This window comes from Chiloscyllium punctatum, chromosome 5 (genome assembly GCF_047496795.1).
Source record: "Chiloscyllium punctatum isolate Juve2018m chromosome 5, sChiPun1.3, whole genome shotgun sequence".
Lineage (NCBI taxonomy): Eukaryota > Metazoa > Chordata > Chondrichthyes > Orectolobiformes > Hemiscylliidae > Chiloscyllium > Chiloscyllium punctatum.
The window spans coordinates 55851539-55874622 of NC_092743.1; the positions used below are offsets into that span (position 1 = coordinate 55851539).

The following is a 23084-nucleotide window of genomic DNA, read 5'->3' on the forward strand; positions in this document are numbered from 1 at the left end:
TCACTATAGGGTGAAAGACAGGAAAGAATAAATGTGACAGAAGCATTCAGCCTGAAACCTTGTCCAGAGGGCAGAGTTGAGACATTTTCTATTTCCATAAACCCAACATATATCATCACAGTGGCCTGGACGTCTGATTTCTTATTCAGGATGGTGTGTGTAGTCGCAGGTGATGATTCTGAAAGGGTTAATATTGGTGACTACATTAATCTCTACCCAATCAGATGATGGCACACAATCTTGGGTGGAGAATCGAGGAGTCCAGCTCTAGATCCAGATGCATAAAATGTGTAACAGGAATTGCTGGAAAAGCTCAGCAGGTCTGGCAGCATCTGTGGAGAGAGGTTTGAGTAAATATTTTGAGTGGAGTGACGTGGCAAGAAGATTTATTAGGCCCATAGCTAGAGAATCTTTTGAACAATCGCAGACAGGTCCATACATTGTGTATTAGCCCATGAAAGGTGGAAAACTTTTATTTTGCCCGTGAAGAACTGAGAAAATGCATCTAGACGGCAAACGTTGGATAACCTCCATTTTGTCTGTACAAGGTGACAAACAATCGTATTGATTTTTTAAAAAGTCAGGATAAATCCAGCAAGCAGCACAGAGATATACTATTAAAAATTACTACAGAATTAAAACTTTATTAGAAGAAAATAATATAGCATGGCTGTAAAGCAAAGTTTAAATGCTCGAAGGGACTTCAAAACAAAGGGAATTTACACAACATTGAAATACTGGAAAATTAACAGCCTGAATAACTAGATTACAAAGAAGATTGAAATGTTGCAAATTTAAAACAGTTTCATATCATGAAGAATAAATAATTACACCAAGAAGAAATGACAGGAGAAATTAAACTACTTTAACAATTTAATATCTGGGATGAACCAAACAAAGTTTGGACATCTTGAAAAAAGAATTGTTTTAAATTAGATACTGAATCGCCAGCTGAACAGTAGACATCACTATTTAATTTAAAAGGATCTACAGCTGATGAGATTGTGATATGCCAAAATCTAAAAAAAAGCACAGGCACTTTTGAAGTCTTTCTAACAGCTTTTGATGATTCTTTAATCTGAGACAGGCAGAAAGAGTAAAGTTTAACAGAAAAGTTCAGCATCTGGGGAATCCATAACATCGTTAAGGGTGTCTATAGATTAGTTTTGAAATCAAAATTAGTAAAATACAGAATTTTGTTGAAATATTGATGTGACAGATATAATGCACTTAAAGGAAACTTGATTTTGTACAATGCCATTCAAGTTGCACTTGTAGCAGAAATCCTAACTGGAGAAAATCATCCTTAAGAGAGGAAAGCATTTGTCATATTGGATGTGAATATAAGTATGGTTACTAAGTTTGCAGATGCCACCAAAATTGGCAGTGTAGTAGACAGTGAAGAAGGTTACCTCAGAGTACAACAGGACCTTGAACAAATAGGCCAAGGAGTGGCAGATGGAGTCTAACCTAGGTAAATGTGAGGTGCTGCATTTGGTCAGGGCAGGACTTATACACTTAATGAGAAGGTCCTGGGGAGTGTTGCTGATAAAGGGATTTTGGAGTGCAGGTGCATACTTTCTTGAAAGTACAGTCACAGGTACACCGGATAGTAAAGAAGGCATTTGATGCACTTGCCTTTTTTGGTCAGTACATTGAGTATAGAAGTTGGGAAGTTATGTTGCAGTTGTTCAAGACGTTGATTAGGCAACCTTTGGAATACTGCATGCAATTCTAGCCTCCCTGATATAGGAAAGATGTTGTGAATCTTGAAAGCGTTCAGAAAAGATTAACAAACATGTTGCCAGGGTTGGAGAGTTTGAGCTATAGGGAAAGGTTGAATAGGTTGGGGGTATTTTCCCTGGAGCTTCAGAGGCTGAGGGGTGACCTGATAGAAGTTTATAAAATCATAAAGGGTATGGATAGGGTGACGGGCCAAGGTCTTTTCTCCCAGGGTAGGTGAGACCAAGACTCGTGGGCGTAGGCTTAAAGTGAGAGGTATAAGATTTAAAAGAGTCTTAAGGGATAACTTAAGGTGGTACGTGTATGGAATAAGCTGCTCTAGTGGAGATGTTTGCATTTACAAGATTTAAAAGGCATCTGCATGTGCATATAGGAAAGGTTTAGAGAAATATGGGCCAAATGCAGGCAAATGGCACTAGATTAATTTAGGATATCTGGTCAGCATGGATGAGTTAGACTGAGAGGTATGTTTCCTTGCTGTATATCTCCATGACTCTAAAAGTTCTATCCACGTTGTATTAGATTAAATTACTTACAATGTGGAAACAGGCCCTTCAGCCCAACAAGTTCACACCGACCCTCCGATGAGCAACCCACCCAGACCCATTCCCTTATATTTACCCCTTCACCTAACACTACGGGCAATTTAGCCAGGCCAATTCACCTAACCTGCACATTTTTGACTGTGGAAGGAAACCGGAGCAGACATGGGGAGAAAGTGCAAACTCCACACAGAGAGTTGCCTGAAGCGGGAATTGAACCCGGGTCTCTGGCGCTGTGAGGCAGCAGTGCTAACCACTGTGCCACCGTGTCGCCCGTATGGTCAGAATGCTGTTCAGACTTATCGGACAAACCACCACAAAGAGTAGACCAAACAGCGGATGAAAAGAGTTTGTGTCAATGCAACAAAAAAGCCTCACAGGCACAAGCAATGCCCAGCGATAACTAATAAGAAGTATCCTACATTTGTAAAACAACAGACCACTTCCAGAAGCTGCACAGAAGGAGGAAGCAACTTCAGCTCAGTCACAAGCCAGTAATTATCATACAAAGATGTGACAGAACCTCCACAACCGGAAAATATATCCGAGATTGGGGTGCCTCAGCTGACTGAGGTTTGTTAGAAGCTGTTTGTCAGTGGACCTCTTACTGATTTTCAGCTTGATAGAGGGGTGATTGTCACTGTTGTATTAGATCACATACCATGTAGGATTAAATAGGAATTCAAGTTGAAGTGAAAAGCTTCTATACTTTCATACAGATGTATCAACAAATTGAGAATAAATATTTCTTGTGTAAAATTGAGATAAGGTGTTTGCTGTAATAGAAATAGAGTCATACAGCCCAGAAACAGACTTTTCAGTCCAACCAGTCCATGCCGAACTTATTCCCAAACTAAAATTAGTCCCACCTGTATACTCCTGGCCTATATCCCTCCAAACCTTTTCTATTCATGTACATATCTAGATTCTTTTAAATGTAATTTTTTTTTTTAGATAGATTAGATTAGATTACTTACAGTGTGGAAACAGGCCCTCCGGCCCAACAAGTCCACACCGCCCCGCCTAAGCGTAACCCACCCATACCCCTACATCTACATCTACCCCTTACCTAACACTACGGGCAATTTAGCATGGCCAATTCACCTGACCTGCACATCTTTGGATTGTGGGAGGAAACCGGAGCACCCGGAGGAAACCCACGCAGACACGGGGAGAACGTGCAAACTCCACACAGTCAGTCGCCTAAGGCGGGAATTGAACCCGGGTCTCCGGCGTTGCGAGGCAGCAGTGCTAACCATTGTGCCACCGTACATCCACCACTTTTTCAGGAAGTTCATTTCACATGCGAACCACTCTGTGTCAATAATTTGCCCCTCGTCTTTAAATTCTTCTCACTTTAAAAATGTGCCTCCAGTCTTGAAATCCCCATCCTAAGAAAGAAATGACTCTTAACACTGTCTTTACCCTTCATTATTTTATAAACTTCTATAAGGTCATTTCTCAATCTCCTATGATACAGTGAAAAGAGTCCCAGCCTATCCAGCTTCTCTTTATAACTGAAACCTTTCTTGTCTGGCAGCATCCTGGTAAACCTCTTCTGAACTTTCTCCAGCTTAATAATATCCTTGCTCTAACTGGGCAACCAGAACTTGACACACTTTCAGAAGAGGCCTCATCAATCAGCGACTAACTGTGTGGAGTTTGCACGTTCTCCCCGTGTCTGCGTGGGTTTCCTCCGGGTGCTCCGGTTTCCTCCCACAGTCCAAAAGATGTGCAGGTCAGGTGAATTGGCCATGCTCAATTGCCCATAGTGTTAGGTAAGGGGTAGATGTAGGGGTATGGGTGGGTTGCGCTTCGGCGGGGCGGTGTGGACTTGTTGGGCCGAAGGGCCTGTTTCCACACTGTAAGTAATCTAATCTAATCTAATCTAATCTAATCTAATCTAATGTCCTGTACAACCGCAACATGACTTCACAACTCCTGTACAAGCCCACCAACACACTAAAACAGCAGCTAATGAACTTGAAAGAGCCTATACAGACAATAAGCAAAACTAATGTCATTTACAAAATACCATGCAAGGACTGCAACAAACACTACATTGAACGAACAAGCAGAAAACTAGCCACCAGGATACATGAACACCAACTAGCCACAAAATGACATGGTCCTCTCTCACTAGTATCCTTACATACAGATAAGGAAGGACACCACTTTGACTGGGACAACACATCCATCCTAGGACAAGCCAAACAGAGACATGCACAAGAATTCCTAGAAGCATGATATTCCAACCCAAACTCTATCAACAAACACATCGAGTTAGACCCCATCTACCACCCCTGAGAAAAAGAACAGGAAATTATATCACCAACCCAAAGAAACCCAAACACATAAATGGAAAGCAGGAATCAACAGCAGTGCTTTGCCTGGACGCCCACTGAAGATGTTACTTAGTAGGGTGATGAAACGTCTGGAAATGAACCTTCCAGCTCAGTGAGCAAACCCACATCCAGAACCTTTGTTTCTATGACCTCCCAAACTTCTTCTGTAATGTAAACTATTTTTAAAACATCAAACTTTACTTCTCTGCATTCTCCAGACTCCATTTCTTTCTCCATAATAAAAAAAGTAATGCAAATACTCATTTAATATCTCTCTCATCTCCTGGGGTTCAACACAAAGAACAACCTTTTTGATCTTTAAGGGGCTGTACCCTCTCTCTAGTTACCCTCTTGCTTTTAATGTATTTGTAGAATATCTTTGGATTATCCTTAACCTTATCTGCCAATGCTATCTCATATCCCCTCTTTGCCTTCCTGATTTCTTTCTTAAGAATGCCCCTAACACTCTTTGTATTGATTAAGAGATTCAATTGAACCAAGGTGTCTATATCTAAAGTAAGATTCTCTTTTATTCTTGACTACAACCTCAATATCTTTATTCACCATTGATCCTTAACCTTACTAGCTTCACCCTTCACATTCAAAAGGAATCTAATGCATCTGAACTCTTGTCATCACACTCTTGAATGCCTCCCACTTGTCAGTCATCCCTTTACCTGTAAGCAGTCTTTTGAAAGTTCATGTCTCATACCATTAAATTTTGCCTTACTCCAATTAAAAGCTTTAACTTTTATGCAAGGCTTATCATTCTCCATAATCATTTTGATACTACTAGAATTATGATCACTAGACATAATATGTTCTCCCACTTTTACTTCAGTCACCAATCCTGCCTTATTGCCTAAAAGAAGGTCCAATTTTGCTCCCTCTCCAGTAACAGCATCCACACATTGATAAAGAAAATTTTCTTTAACACATTTAACAAATTCTTCACAATCCAAAACTGTGGCAGCTCCATTCAATGTTTGGAAAATTAAAACTCCCATTATTACAACCTTATTATACTTATGAATATCTGAAATCTCCAAACATATTTATTTCTCAATTTCTATCTTACTTTTGGGGTCCTATAGTACAATCCCACCAAGCTGATCTTCCTTTTTTATTTCTAATTTCTACACACACATTTTTACTGGATGATTTTTCAAAAATAAAATATCTTCTCTAGATATAGCAGTAATGTATTTGTTAATCAAAAATGCCAAACTCCCACCTCTTTCTTGCCTCCTTTCCTATCCTTCCTATAGCTTCTGAAACCCAGAACATTGGGCTACCAGTCTTGTCTATCTCTCAGCCAAGTTTCTGTAACATGTTCATGATAATAGTGTCATAATCAATTACTGGCTAGGGATTAATTAACTTTGTGGACTAGTTTACTTAAAGCAGTAAAACTCATTTCAAGGTGTTAAGCGGACAGCACACTAACTGATGTATGTTTGTACTGCTTGCAAACCCACAATGGAGTAACTGCCAGGCAATATTGAATGCACACAGCTCATAATGCCCTTAAATATCAACTCTTAGGGCAAGGTACATGTACAATTGAACCCCTCCTTTTATAAAAGAAAGTTTAACTTTTAGAACATTAAGTGAACCTATCAGTTTCAACAGGTAATTTCCCATGGCATCCAAATCTCGTGATGGTGATTCTGTCTGGAAATACTGTTGACTTTCACAGCCATCGGTAACATTGACCATTTGTGTTGTCAAGTGTTTCCTTCATGGACTACAGTTATTATCCCAGAATTTTCATATCCTGACACATAACAGCCAAGTTTTGATTTACATTACCACAGACCAATCTTTTATTCCCAAGCTGTTTTGAGTGGTTCAAACCTTCTTGACATTTGTTTTTCTATGTCAGTGCTTTCAGCTCATTTTGAACCTTTTGGTTTTACACCCTGGCTTTATCTGTTTTCATCAATTCAGGGGCAGCACAGTGGCTCCATGGTTAGCACTGTTGCCTCACAATGCCAGGCAGGCTAGTTCAATGCCAGCCTCAGGCAACTGTGTGGAGTTTGTACATTCTCCCCGTGTCTGCGTGGGTTACCTCTGGGTGCTCCGGTTTCCTCCCACAGTACAGGTTAGGTGAATTGGCCATGCTAAATTGCCTATAGTGTTCAGTAACGTGTAGGTTAGGTGCATTAGTCGGGAAAATGTAAGGGAATGGATCTGGATGGGATGCCCTTCAGAGGGCCAATGTGGACTTGTTGGGCCGAATGGCTTGTTTCCACATTGTAGGGATTCTATGAAAATTTAAGCTTTCTTTCAGTCCAGTTTATTTATATTTGCTTCTTTATAATCTGCTCGAAAACCTGACCAGCACCTCAAAATTGCTTTGATTTTGGTTTTTTTGGAAGCTCATTCTCTTCCATTTGCTGCTTCAGTATTTCTCTCTGTTTGCCTATGTCCTACCTGATTTGTTTCGCCAGAGCATTATTGTTGGCAAGGACTGTCTCAGCAAGGACTGTCTACAGCAGCACATGAGCACTTTTTTTCAGGCATTGGACAGTGAGAAAAGCAGTGGTAACAGGACAATTGTTACACCTCCTGGACTTTCATAGAAAGGTGCCAAGACAATGAATGGTGGAAAATGAGCAATTAGGTACAGAGAATCCGAGGGAAATTCAGCAAATCTGACAGCATCTTTAAAGAGAGAAGCACAACTAACATTTTTTTTAAGAAGTAATTTTCCAACAGTTTTCAGTTCTGAAGAAGAGTCGTATCAGACTTGAGACATTAACTTTGCTTCTCTTTTCACCAATGCTCTCAGATCTGCTTAGTTTCTCCAGCATCCTGTGTTTGTTTCATATTGCCAGCACTCTCAGAATTTTGCATCCATTACACATGGAAGCTTGTGAAGTGGAAGGTGAACACAAAGGGAACCCCTACTCTGTTTCTTGGAGGGAAGGGAGTGGAAGTGCAGAAAATTAGGCAGATATGGTTGAATGCCTGTCGAACGTGGTGGGGGCTGGGGAAATCCTTGGCTGTAGAAAAATTGAGACATTTTAGAAATGCTGGTCTAGAAGATCGCATCATTGCAACAGATCATAATAAAGTTATTCAAAGATTATCAGTCATAGAACATAGAACATTACAGCGCAGTACAGGCCCTTAGGCCCTTAATGTTGCACCACCCTGTGAAACCAATCTGAAGCCCATCTAACCTACACTATTCCATTTTTGTCCATGTGCCTATCCAGTGACCACTTAAATGCCCATAAAGTTGGCGAGTCTACAACTGTTGCAGGCAGTGGATTCTATGCCCCTACTATTCTCTGAGTAAAGAAATTACCTCTGACATCTGTCCTGTATCTGTCACCCCTCAATGTAAAGCAATGTCCCCTCATGCTAGTTATCACCATCTGAGGAAAAAGGCTCTCACTGTCCACCAGATCTAACCCTCTGATTATCTTGTATGTCTCAATTAAGTCACCTCTCAACCTCCTCTCTCTAGCAAGAACAGCCTCAAGTCCCTCAAACTTTCCTTGTAAGACTTTCCCTCCATAACAGGCAACATCCTAGTAAGTCTCCTCTGAGCCTTTTCCAAAGCTTCCACATCCTTCCTATAATGCAATGACCAGAACTACAAGCAATACTCCGGGTGCAGCCACACCAGAGTTTTGTACAGATGCAGCATGACCTCATAGTTCCGAAACTCAATCCCTCTACTAATAAAAGCTAGCACATCATATGCCTTCTTAACAACCCTATCAACCTGGGTGGAAACTTTGAGGGATCTACGTATGTAGACTCTGAGATCTACACTACCAAGAATCTTACCATTTCCAAGTACTCTGCATTCCTGTTACACCTTCCAAAGTGAATCACCTCAAACCTTTCTGCATTAAACTCCATTTGCCATGTCCCAGCCCAGTTCTGCAGCTTATCTGTGACCCACTGTCACCTACAACATCCTTCAGCACTATCCACAACTGTAGTGACCTTGGTGTCATCTGAAAATTTACGAATCCATCTTTCTACGCTCTCATCCAGGTCGTTTATAAAAATGACAAACAGCAGAGGACCTAAAATAGATCCTTGTGGCGCACTGCTAGTAACTGAAGTCCAGGATGAACATTTTCCATCAATCACCACCCTCTGTCTTCTTTCAGCTAGCCAATTTCTGATCCAAATCACTAAATCGCCCTCAATCCCATGCCTCTGTATTTTGTGCAGTAGCCTACCATGGGGAGCCAAATCAAACGCTTTACTGAAATCCATATACACCTCATCAATGGCTTTACCCTCATCCACCTATTTGGTCATCTTCTCAAAGAACTCAATAAAGTTTGTGAGTCATGACCTACCCTTCTCAAAACTGTGCTGACTATCCCTAATCAACTTATTCTTATCGAGATGATTATAAATCCCATCTGTTATAACCTTTTCCAACACAGTACCCACAACTAGAGTAAGGCTCACTGGTCTATAATTACCAGGGTTGCCTCTACTCCCCTTCTTGAGCAAGGGGGCGACATTTGCTATCCTCCAGTCTTCTGGTACTATTCCTGTAGACAATGACGACATAAAGATCAAAGCCAAAGGCTCGACAATCTCCTCCATGGCTTCCCAGAGAATCCTAGGATGAATCCCATCCAGCCCAGGAAATTTATCTATTTTCACATTTCCCAGAATTTCTAACACCACCTCCTTGTGAACCTCAATCCCATCTAGTCTCGTAGTCTGTTTCTCAGTATTCTCCTCGACAACATTGTCTTTTTTCATTGTGAATACTGATGAAAAATATTCATTTAGCGCTTCCCCTATCTCCTCTGATTCCACGCATAACTTCCACTATTGTCCTTGGCCCTAATCTTACTCGAGTCATTCTTTTATCCCTTTCATACCTATAAAAAGCCTTAGGGTTTTCCCTGATCCTAACCACCAACAACTTCTCATGTCCCCTCCTGGCTCGTCTTAACTCATCTTAGCTCTTTCCTGGCTACCTGTAACTCTCAATCACTAAAATTGAGTCTTTACATCTCAATCTAACATAAGCCTTCTATTTCCTCTTGACAAGAGATTCAACTTTCTCAGTAAACCACAGATCCTGCACTCAACGACTTCCTACCAGTTTGACAGGTGCATACTTATGAAGAACACACAGTAGCTGTTCCTTGAATAAGCTCCACATTTCTGTTGTGCCCATCCCCTGCAGTTTCCTTCCCCATCCTATGCATCCCAAATCTTGCCTAATTGCATCATAATTGCCTTTCCCCTAGCTGCAGCTTTTGCCCTCTGGTATATATCAATCCCTTTCCATTGCTAAAGTAAACATAACTGAATTGTGGTCACTATCACCAAAGTGCTCACCTATGTCCAAATCTAACACCTGGCCGGGTTCATTACCCAGTACCGTATCTAATGTGGCGTTGCCCCTTGTTGGCCTGTCTACATACTATGTCATCTTTTCAAGGGTAGGATACAATGTTATTTCTGATCTTTCTGTCAGTGCCCAATGAACTATCCCATGGAATGAGCATGACTTGATCATTGTTAATTTGTCCTCTGAATACTTTTAATCGCTCATCTGAGAGAATTCATAGTTAAAAATCACACAACACCAGGTTAGAGTCCAACAGGTTTAATTGGAAGCACACTAGCTTTCGGAGCACCGATCCTTCATCAGATGAAGGAGCGACACCTGATCATCACCTGATGAAGGAGCGTCGCTCTGAAAGCTAGTGTGCTTCCAATTAAACCTGTTGGACTCTAACCTGGTGTTGTGTGATTTTTAACTTTGTACACCCCAGTCCAACACTGGCATCTCCAAATCGAGAAAATTCATATTCACTATTTTCCTCCAAATCATAAATTGATTACAAGATGCTAGGTTTCAGTATCATTGTCAAAGAAAATTAATAACATCTACAACATCTATAATAGAAATCCTGCAAAAGTAAGTTATAACATTAAGTATTGTGCAATATGTATTTAAGACTCATTTTACATTGCAAGATATCAGCACATTTTTCATTTCCTGATAACCTGAGACCAAACAGAGGGAACAGAATGGTACATATTTGATTATACTTCATTTAATGTTTCTGGCTACTTTCCAAGGGATATTAGACTGAGAAAAGAGTTAATGTATGAGTTCACAGCAGGCAACCATTTTTGAACAACTTCATTTTCACCTCCCACCCCCATCTGCCCAACAGAGAGAACAGGAAAAAGGGAAATAAAACAAATGCTCAAATCATGCAATATGCTATACTTTTGACAATAAGACATGGAAGCAGAAGGCGAACACCTGGCCTGAATATACTCAAAAACATAGCTTCTCCAACCCTCTGCAGTGAAGAATTCAACACATTTACAAAGCTCCCAGAGGAAAAAGAAAATCCTCCTCATCTCTGTCTTAAATGGGTGACCCCTTATTTTGTGGAAAGAGTCCTGAAGAATGGTCACTGGACTCAAAATATGATGTCTGCTTTCTCTCCACAGATTCTGCCTGACCTGTTGAGTTTTTACAGCAATTTATAATTTTGCTTGTGATTTCCACCATCTGCTTTTCTTTGCTTTTTTGTTGAGATACTGAGAGTTTACTTCCCAGTATGTGATACTCTAGGATAATGGGCATAATTAGAATAATAGGTCATCCATTTAAGATGGATGAATTCATGATTTTGTTTCTCCAATTCTACCATGTCAAATTCCCGAAGAATTGTATTCTACTTCACATAGATAGCTTATCATTCTTCTCAACTCCAGTGAACGCTAGTCTAATTTACTCCACCTCTTCTCATAAAAAAATCCTTCCATATGAAGAATTAACCAAATAAACCTTCTGTGGACTGCCTCCAGTGCCAGCATATCTTTCTGTAAACAATGAGTCCAAAACTGTTCACAGTCTGATTGGTGTCTTGTAACATTACAGCCAGACTTCCCTATTTGCAAGTGATGCATTTCACTGCAGTTCTCCTGATCAACTCATTGCCCTCCATTTTAACTTTTCTTTTAGCTGAAACTTTCATCAGAGGAGCACATGGGAAGTAAACAACCACAAAGAAGCAGAAAAGAAAAAGGAGCTGGGGAACCTGGGCAAAGGTAATTAACTTTTCATTTTTAGAGGAGACCATCAAAAAATGTGAAATGTGTTTGAAAATTGAAACTACTGTTCTATTGTTAAAATTTCAATCTCTTATGAAAATCAAATGCCAACTTAAAAAAAAAGCTTTCTTAGAATTGATTATTTAACACTAGAGCACAGTACTGGACATTAATTTAATCATAGCATCAAGTTAGTAACACCTGAGCAGCTGAATAACATACAACAAATGCACTTCATAGCTTTTCAACATTTATTAAATTACTACATAATACATGTCAGATCATGGAGATCATACACCTGGGTACAGCTGCTAAAAGAAACCATTTGATGTGAAAATAATTGGTGATTTTTGCTGCTGGAAAATGGGACAGTACTCACTTTTCCTTTTACATCTATCACCCACTGCACCTCCTCGCCATCCAACCCCCTCACCTCCCCTAGCTGCAATGGGGACCTCTCAACTAGATTTTTGAAATGAACAGTGATCAGGTGAATAAATGATTCTTAAAGGGACAATAATACTCAATGTGTAAAGAAGGCAGTGGTGCAGATTTTTATGGTATGTAATCAACATGAATGCACGTAATCCTTGTAAAGAGGTCCTGACTCATTGCCAGTTCGCTTTACCCCTCAATCTCCACTGTGATGACTTCTGTTGGTCTCCAGACCAGCTTTTCATTTACTAACAATACTGCTGGATTTCCCATTCCCAACTGTCTGATCAGTGAGCTGCTTTTTGAGTACTGAAAGTCTCTAAATAAGCTCCACATATCATTATGATACGGCCCATCTGCTGGCATCATTGGGTAGGCCTGGTAGAGTCCTGTTCACCAATTACCTGATTTGTCTCTCAGATTTGAGTTACCCCTACTGGCGTGATGTCCAATTGATTGAATATAAAATCAGCTTTTTTTTAAACTATTCTTTGTAAATATATTTGAATACCTTGAGTGAAATTAATAGTCCTCATGTAATAAGTTAAGTACTCAGATTTCTTTCTGATGGGTGCTAATTATTGTTTTCATAAAAAGAAACCTATCAAGTAAAATTGAGTACATCTTGAGATAATGCTAATAGTGACAGCATGATGCATAGCTATCCATTTACCATCTTCTAATGTGTGGCCTATCCTTTATGCCATGTTGCTAGCACAGCCAAAATAAATTTATCTTATTGTGTTGAACTTCTGTTGAGTTTTGGCAGCTGGAATACAAATGCCAAATGTAAACTTAGTCAGATATTTTTTTCAAATTGAGAAATGTAGTGAAAGGATATTGTCTGTAGGATGCAATATGTCAACTCACTGTTTCTAAGCTGCCTGAAAGGAGCTCACTGCAACTGAAAGGAACATGAATCAATGTTCAATATGCAACATTATAAATTCAATTTTGTGACCCATACTGTTCACTGCAAGCATAAGAACAGTGAACATATCCTGAGTGGACAACCTATAAAATGTTTGGAGAATTTCAGGAAGAACGATAAGCAAGATTCCAAGCTTCTGTAGGAAACAAAAACAAATTCAGCCAAGAAAAGACCAAAAAAAAGATGCTGCTGTTTAACAGGATAAAGAAGATGGACAATGCAGGCAATGTATTCAACTTAGACTGTGGTCTCACTGATATAAAGAAGAGCAGCATAAAATGAACAAATCTGCAGCAGGATTTGTGATTTGAAACAGTCAAAAGGAAATTCTTCCTCTGTTTAATGTGGTTTAAGATAAGGTCAACATTTCTCTTATGGTTTGTCTTGTTCACATATTTACTTCTAAATCAGCACAAAACCCAGAGTCAATCATGTTTTTAAAAGCTCCTATGCTCTCTCTAGGGAAACAGCTTGGTTTGTAATGTGGTTGAGCTGCCACATCATGTTGTTCCCATCTTCAGTAGAGCTGGAGGGATCGTGGTGAAGTGGGGTATAATGAAGAGTTCCAAATCAAAAGAGCTTGATGAAATTTTAATAATGTAAACTTGTCTGATATATATTTTAAAACCCTCAGAGAACATAATGATAATTAAGTGAATCAAGAATTTACTGTTCAGACGTTGCTAAGAAAGGACAGCATCACTGAGACCCACATGAAGGGCCAGGAGTGATTACTGCCTTTCCTCAGCAGCAGCATTGGCACATAATGAGATTTAATGGCAATGGGGTATTATGAAAAATGTAATTCCTTGAAGTATCGGTATATAATTACATATTACAGCTCTTGTTGTTATATCAGTTACAGTATGACATTTTGTATTATTAATTACACATGTTCCGCAATAAGAACGTTTTGAGAATAATGTTAGAAATTTACTGATTTCTTGCATTGAGTGAAGATGCAAAAAATGCTAAATATGTCCTGCTTGTTGCAAAGCATTTTTCTTAAGGCTGTAATTCACAGGGAAAACATTTAAAGCTTAAAAACTTGGAAATTGCATTGCAGTAGATATTTCCACAATGCAGGTAACAATTTGAAAGGATGGCAAATGGGCTGTCAATTCTTTATCACTATTTTACAGTATTGCACAAAATTTGTGCCATGTTATTGTCATATAAATGTTTCACAAATTTGTGTCATTTTTTTTCAGAAGATGTTTGTAACCTAGACGTTAAGAGCTACCTCTGGTAAAAGCAAACAAATATGATATCAATATATCAACAAGTTGTATAATGCATCAGAGTGAAATGTCTGGGTTAAGGGTTTTATGAATAAGAATTAATCTCAGGTGATGTTGCAATAATAGGCAATAGTTGATTGAATGCCTAATACAAATCAACCAATATCTTGTTCCATTGCAGGCAGTGGAATTACACCCAGGTGCTGTGCATAGTGGGTGGCTGATCTCATATCAACCGTTTGGTGCCGCCTCTTGAAATAAATTTCTATCCTTTAGTCTCCAAGTTGACCCTATCCACTGTTCAACTAACAAACAACACAATAGTTTTGGATATAAAGTATATACATTGCAACAAGAAAAATTGCAATAGCTAAATTATAACAATGCAGGAAACAGGATTTGGCATAGTATAGATCAATATTATTCATTATGTTAGTCATTCATGACATATGGCGATTTGTGAATCTAGATTTGTCTAATTGCATTTTAATTTGTCAAGTATAAATGAATTCTAAGCACTATTATGCATTGTTCTCAATTCTCATATTCATTATGATATTCTGCATATGGTTTAAAATTTTTGTGTTTATTGATAAAGCAATTACAAGAAAAGCAGACAGCAAGTTTTTCCAATGTTGAGTTTTACACTTTATTGGTATAGATGTTTGTCATATGCATACCAAGTACCTAAGGCTTTTCTCACTAAAAATTATTACGTGACTAAAGTAGTATTGCACAGATGAACTTATTGGAGCTAGTCAGCAGTCTGTGTAGAGCCATACAAATTTGGTAATATTGCACATTTTGCATAAAAGCAACCAGTTTTGTTTCATCACAGTAAAACTAAATAAGTGGAATGTAATTTCAAAACATCAATAAAGAATTTTGAACCCTGTAAAACAAAAAAAAAGCATGTGATTTATCCTGGCATTATAAAGGAACAGTTCTCATTATTTTTGAGAACGCCCGCCCCCACCCCAAATCATATATCACAGAAAGGACCATGATGTTACATTTGTATGGTTAAGTCGACAGATAAAGAGGGCTCAATGTTACACATGTTTTGGCTAAGTGCAAGTTGCACTGAGATTTCCGGATGAGGCTTAGCTTTCTCACCGTATTTTATCAATTCTCACCTCATTAACTATTTACTTTGGCCTTATGCTGCCCCTTATGTGCAATTCTAACCCAACTTGCCACATGCTGTTCCTGGAACACCTCAACTCTCAAAGGATATCTACTGAAAGACCAACATCTCTGGTGGTCGTGACATCTGCAAAAAGCCACTGTGCTCCGGTATTCTGAAGCTGCCCTGCCTGGTCAAAGACATTCAATCAGAAGATGTCAGAGAAGGGAAAGATGGTGCCACAATTCAATAACAAGGACCTGAACCCCCTGTCTTCTGTCATTGGGACACATATCAAGGATTAATACCTTAGCATTTGAAATATCCATTACAAAATCAAGCAGAGTCAGCATGGCTTCATTAAGGGACAGTCATGCCTGACAAATTTATTACAGTACTTTGAGGAGGTAACAAGCAGTGTAAATAAATGAGAGCCAGTAGATGTAATATGTTTGGATTTCCAAAAGTCATTCAGTAAAACATCACACATAAGGCTACTTAATGAGATAAGAGCCCATGGTGTTGGATGGAGTATGTTCGCATGGTTAGAGAATTGGCTAAGTAAAAGAAGACAGATTTGGAATAAAGGGAGATTTTCAGGGTGGCAATTTGTAACTAGTCAACTGCCACAGAGATAAGTGCTGGGGCTGCAATTATTTACCGTATATATTAATAACTTGGATGAAGAAAGTGAATGGACTATAGCCAAGTTTGTAGATAACTGAAAAGTAAGTTGGAGGCCATGATCTCATTGGATGATAGAACAGACTCGATGGAACAAATGGCCTACTTCTACAACTTATGATCCTGAAGCTCAGGAGGAGGGGGCTGGTGCAGAAGAAGGGTGTTCTCCTCCCAGAGGACCAACCAAGGAGGCCATGACTTCAGACTGTGACAGCTTGGTCTGAGGTCACTACCCAACTCAATGTGGTCTCCATCTTGCATGGTGATGGCAACCAGCCCCACAAGAAGGTCCGTGACCACCTCCTATCCACTCCAGGGTAAGTGCCACACTCCCTCTGTTGTACTGCACATATGTCCCACCAAGGCTCATACTCTGCCATTCTGATTATAGCATGAATCTTACCTTATTCGATTTCATTTCTGTACAGCCTCCCACAACACTTACCCTACATTCACTGCCCACTCTGTCATCAAGGACACCTCACCACTTTTGACTTCAACATAATGCCACCGACTTTCATCTTTCTTAATCCCTCCCTTTCTCTCATTCCAGGAGAAGGCATCCAGTAGTAGAGCCCTGTGCTGTGTGGAAGGGCTGTCCAACATCAGGCACCTACCCCTAAAAGGAAAAATCCTGTCCCTTGCAAAATACTGGGACTGTCCTTTGGGAAAGCTGAAACATCCATTTTCCTATCGATAGAGTAAGTGCTACTCTTCATACCACTGCAACCCATGGTTAATCTCATTGTCGGTGTCATTCATTGCACATCACTTCGAACCATTGGCTTGTGACACCTTCTTTCATCTTGCAGTTACCAGTGGGATGCCCACGGATCCACTAGAGAAATGGCCTGCTCCATCGTAAACCAACTTCTGAGGACTCGAGAACTGTGGGAATATCAGACATAGATAGTTTGGGAGCACAATCTGGTGAGCATATCATAGTGATAGCTTTACAGCTGGCTGAAGAAGAAATGCCCCAGTTCTGCTGGCACTTGGAGGATTGCCAGAGACCAGGCACCCACTCAGCCCTAGGCAGGAGGAGGTCCCTGTGGTGCCAGCAATCGAGGACTTCATCCACACACACTGGGAGTGACAGGAGCAGCAGACAGTGATATGGGGAAGCAATGGCCCTCAAAGACTTAAAGCCACAGGAGGGTAGCTACTCTCTAGTAACCTATCCATCTCAAGTACGTGATTGCTTGCCAACCATGGGCAGGTTAGCAGCTGCCATGGACAGCCAGGTCCAGCGCCTTTAGGGTATGCTGGAAAGACATACGCATCTACACTCCATTGCCCCTCAAGATCAAAGGCATGGCACCAAGGGGACTAGGAACTGAATGCGCACACCATGTGAAAGTGAGGACTACAGATGCTGGAGGTCAGAGTCGAGAGTGTGGTGCTGGGGAAGCACAGTACGTCAGGCAGCATCTGAGGAGCAGGAGAGTCAACGCTTTGGGCATAAGCCCTTCATCAGGAATGATTATCCTGATGAAAGGCTTATGCCTGAAACATTGACTCTCCTGCTCCTCAGATGCTGCCTGACTTGTGCTTTTCAAGCACCATGCTCTTGACTGTGACCTCCAGCATCTGCAGTCCTCATTTTCTCCCTGTGCATACCGGGCATCCATCACAAGGACAAAAGGTGGTGCCAGGTGGCACCCAACCTGAGGAGGAAGCAGGCATAGAGCCCTCGAGTCTCCGTGAAGGACACTCCAGAGGTGGCCAGGCCTTCCACCTCTATCCTTCTTGACCGTCTATGCGACTGGGAAGTTCAAGCCAAAAGAAGTCCACTTGCCTCTGACATGAAGACCTTCAGTGTGTTTGAGTCATTCAGGATCTCACAGCCAAACCTACAGGGCTAACATATTGCACTGTTGGGCAGACTCCCTCCAGCCCTCGTGGAACCTGTGACAACACTAAGGGGAAAGAAAGAAAGAAACCTTTAGAAGGCAGTTTGGTGGCAGCAATCTGTACTGAAAGTTTCGCATCTTATAAGTTTGATTGGGTTTTGTGTAGTCTCTGTGTATTCCCAGATATTACCGAGACTGCATGATGCCTGTCTCCATACATGATGTACCATAGATCAGTGTCTGTGTTGAGACCCGCTGCAGCTTGTGGAAGGCTGTACTGCCATAAAACATGGGAGCAAAAATAGACCATTCAGTTCAGTCAGTCTACTCCACCATTCAGCAAGATCATGACTGGTCTGATCATCTTCGACTCGACTTAAGGGTTATCAGCAACATGGGCAAGGTATATATATGGCACCATGTATATGACACCATAGCTCTTTGTGGTCAACCATTCCTATTCTTTCCCTCACCTCTGTACCCAAACATTGGCTACATGCCATTGGTGCTTGTAAATTTAGCTGGGCATCTCAGTAATGTTGGCGTGAGCAGCAGTGACAGTACGACATGCCAATGCCTGTGGGAACTCATTGTCACAGAACACAGTGAAGGCCGGGACATTGAACGTCTTCAGGGCAGAGATTGGTAAATTCTTGATCTTGCAAGGAATTAAGGGCTATGAGGAGAGTGCGGGTAAGTGGAGTTGAAATGCCCATCAGCCATGATTGAACGGCCGTATGGCCTTACTTCCACTCCTATGTCTTATGGTCTTTTTATTATTTTGACTTCCAAGGGTCCTGTTTGAGCCACACAATTTTGAGTCTTTTATCTGTTGAGTAAGTCTAACTCTTGCCTGTGTGAAATGCAGTGTGAGAGTCAGTGTTTGATGTGGGTGTAGGGTTTGGAGGGTGACGGCGTGCTGCAGTCAGTCCCTTTACACTGACACCTGGTGGTCACTCAGCCAGCACGGCACCTTCAGCAACTGACTGCATAGGCTGACGCTGAACGTGCATGGCCAATGCTGATTAGATTATATTAGATTAGATACAGTGTGGAAACAGGCCCTTCAGCCCAACAAGTCCACACCGACCTACTGAAGCGCAACCCACCCAGACCCCATTTTCCTACATTTACCCCTTCACCTAACACTATGGGCAATTTAGCATGGCCAATTCACCTAACCTGCACATTTTTGGACTGTGGGAGGAAACCGGAGCACTCGGAGGAAACCCACGCAGACACAGGGAGAATGTGCAAACTCCACACAGTCAGTCACCTGAGGCGGGGATTGAACCCGGCTCTCTGGCGTTGTGAGGCAGCAGTGCTAACCACTGATCTGTCCCCTATTATTCACATCCAGCATGTCTCACCGTGAGATGAATTGTGATCAGCCCTCATCTGCAGGGTTAGCTACCGATTATGGTTCTGTAATCCCAGAAACACATGTGCTTCCTCTGTACCTAATTTCGGTCCTTTCCACCAAGAGTGACGGTCTCTGCTGCTGCTGCTGCTGCTGGGATGCCGCTCACTGTGGCTGCCTACCTACAAGGATGAACATCAATGAAGGAGTTACTAGGACTGATGGCACGCCTAGAGCAGCTCAGGGAGAGGTCACAGCTGCAGTGCCCTTCAGTTTATGTGGGATATGCATAAAGCCTCTCGTTTTCTGGTCCTGACTCCATTTCCTGTGGAAGAGAAAGGTGCAGTGCCAATGCAGACTCTGCATGTCCTGGAACATTGTGACTGAACTGTGCCAGAGATTAGAGCGGGGCCTGCGGGCTGGAGGAGTGGGATGCCATCCTCTCCCAGTAGAAGGCGATTTTTCTGCTCTTTGCTATTGGCTCTTTCCAGAGAGCCTCAGGTGACCTGTGTGAGATCTCTCAATTGTGCAACTACAAATGCATCAGGACAGTGATCAATGCCATCTGACCCAAGATCACACTGGGTCATTTTGGTCCCCCATAATAATGTCAATGCTGCAGTCCTGGCAGGAAGATTCAGAAACACAGGTTCCTGAGTCTCCTTCCCTTGGTCCCGACACCCCTTGTCACACAGCAACTACTTTCCACCTTAATTTCACTGCATGGACTCAACAGACTAGCCATGGCCCACCCACTTACCTGGCCAAAGCAGACAGCCCTGAATGAGAAAGGCCCAGATCCCTGACTGATGCATGTACATCTCCCCAACTGCATTAATCCTACTGTATGGATAGCTCTGCTGGAGCCACAGCACTGAACATGATCTACTTCCTGGATCATCAAATGCTCAACCGAGAACACTGCAAATGGACATCTGACCATGACCAATTCCCATGGACTGGCATTGGGAGGCTGCGCTTGAGTTGCTGGGCCAGGATCTCCTGACTGACGGGCACCTCCAAAGACTTGGGTGCGGATTAATCCCTTAAGACTTTGAAACATGGCTGCCTGCTTGCTGCACATGTGGTGTGTTTACTGCACACTCTGCTGGCAATGGTGCAGACATAGCACAATGCCATACCATCTGCTTCCTTGACTGAGGACTGCTGAGCAGGAAGGCAAGTTGCCTGGCTGTGTTACTGTGCTAATAGGCACAGCAAGGCAAGGCATGGATTGTGTAAGCATCCAGCTAGGCACGAAATCAGTGAGCACCAAGAGAGCAAGTGAGCAGCTGTGAGACGTAACCCTGGTCCCATCCTTGAGCCTGTCCCTGAGCACAGTGTGTCCTTGCAGCAGCATTTAATGCAAGTTGCCGGTGCACCCTGCAATGCAATTCTGTGCTTCCTAAGCACCTTGCATGTAGAGAGGAGCAATGAGGATCCTGAGGAGTTTGAAAATCTCAGATGTCAATATCAGTGGACAAGTAGTGGGTGAGGCTGGTGCCTTTGAATCTTACCTCAGAACCAAAGAGCGACGTGGAGGTTAACAACAGCCAATGATGAGCTGAAGTTGCTGGGTACCTGCTTTAACTTGTATCTTGAGAGTTCCTGATAGTTTGTTCAACATGCATGGTAAGGTAGGGAGCTTCATATTAATGAGGCCAGCTCTGGAGTCATGAAGACATTAATCAAACAATGTCCCTCTTTAATATGCAACTCACTGCTCCCTAGTCAGAAGCTCACCTTGACTCCTGGCTGATACTAAAAAGGTGCAGCAAGTTGCTCTCAATTTTGAGATAGGTCTTTGGGGACATCTTATGCAATTCTGCCTCAAATTTCATTATAAACCAACAACATTTAGGTCCCAATAAGATTCTGCCATAAAATATTCTCAGAAATGTCAAGTAAAAATGACAAAATTCACAGAATTGTTACACAATGAAAGAGGCCATTTGGCCCATCTGGCTCTTCAAGATAAGCATCATTACCCAATGCCAATCTCCTGCCTTGTCCCCATATCTTTGCATTCTGTTTTTATCCAAATAATCATCTAATGTCCTCTCGAAAGCCTCACTTGAACCTGCCTCCAGTACATTTCCAGGCAGTCCATTCGTGCCCTAACTAGTTGCTATGTGGAAATTTTTTTTGTTCTTGTTTCATTTACAAATGGAAATTATACAAAAAAAAAGGTATTCATACAACATCAGCCACCATGAACCAGAGCCACTGATTATCATTTTATTGATATTTATTCAGTCAGTGTGAATACACAGGGCACTTATAATGATTCTTTTATCTCATTTAGTGAGCATTTTGTTGTCTGCACTCAACTGGTTTACCATTTAATAATTTATAATTCTGCAATCGCTAAATTTATTATTCATAAAAATCTCTCATCGACCACTACTGTTTTTTTTTCACTTATTTGTTCACAGGAATATGTTATCACTAACTACATCTGCATTTTTATGTATTCCTAATTGCCCTTGAGAATGTAGTGAACTTCCACCTTAAACTGCAGCAGTCCATCTGAAATGCTGTGGTAAATATAGCGAGAATGTTTAACATGGAGTGAACACCAAACTGTGGAAAATATGACAAACATGGCATCAAAATCAAACCAGACTTCCTTCAAAAATAAATCTTGTGCTTTGAGTTTTCAAAATCCCTTCAGAAAGATCAAAGTTAGCTGTCATTGTCAATGCTACTTTCACATATTCCTGCTTGAATAATGATAGAATGATGGCTATAACAGTAGCTTAAGTTATGAAAAATGTATGTCACGTTGCTATTTCAATAGTAGCGACATGTTTTCACAAGTTAAGTGGCTTGGTTCAGAGCTGTTTCCAAGTTGTATTTTTTTCTAAAAAAATTGTGTTATTGTTTTGAAAGTGTCGATCCACTGTTGCTAGCTTTTTAGTTTGGCATGTATCTGTAAATGGAAGGAGAACGTTCCTTTGAAATGAAATGACAGTGAAATAATCTAAAATTGTGTTCTAGTGTCAGTGTCAGACACAAAAGCAGTTGCTTGTGAAGAAAAAACAATAGGGAGAGAAAGAAATAAAAATACGGGTAGTTCTCCTATAACGCCGGAGTTGAGTTCCAGCCAAACCTTGCATGATAGAAATAATGGGGTTTATGGGAAAAGTGGGATTAGGGGCAACTCAGCAAAACATATCACTCACAATCACTCAAAAATCACTCAAAAGTCCAAGGCAACATATAACACAGCCTGAATGAAGGTTGAAATCGTATTTATTAATGAAACAAAAGCAAATTTAATGCAGTACGTTTTTAAAAAATGTAAGCAAGCTTCTCTCTGTCCAATACCTCTCACAGAAAGCTGCTCTGGCGGCAGCTGACATTATGCTTGTGCAGAACGGCCCGAGGATCAGCACCGAAATTGTGCACATGTGGAACAGCACAGACACTAGCACATGTGCAGAATGGCACATCGGTGTGTGCGTAGAATGAAGTGTGCGAGCCAATGCCTGTTGGAATTGCGCTATTGCCAATGGAGGTAAGTGTTCTTGAAAATACCATTCCCCAATTCTTCAGCAGTGTTAGAGCCAAAATGTGCGTTTACCCAGAGGGAGAAATGAGAAACGGCTGTAGAGGCAAACAGAAGAGGAACAAAAGTGAAAGCAAGAAAGAATGAAAGAAAAACAAGAAGTTGATTTACTACTGACCTGTTGCCACATGATCCATATTGCCTACCGTCCATCTGTTTGAAGCTGATGGGAAGAC

General features: G+C 41.2%; 1 protein-coding gene across 13 annotated transcripts in view; it reads left to right on the plus strand.

Annotated features, from left to right (window-relative positions):
• dlgap1a (discs, large (Drosophila) homolog-associated protein 1a) overlaps positions 1 to 23084 on the plus strand; it is a 766490-nt gene that overhangs the window by 455215 nt on the left and 288191 nt on the right. For 10 of the 13 annotated variants that reach the window (XM_072570364.1, XM_072570353.1, XM_072570357.1 and 7 more), the window contains one exon: positions 11619 to 11704. The exons of the other annotated variants lie outside the window; for them this stretch is intronic. The gene's annotated coding sequence lies outside the window, so the exon portion shown is untranslated. The remainder of the gene's footprint in view (positions 1 to 11618; positions 11705 to 23084) is intronic. 13 annotated transcript variants of the gene reach the window in all.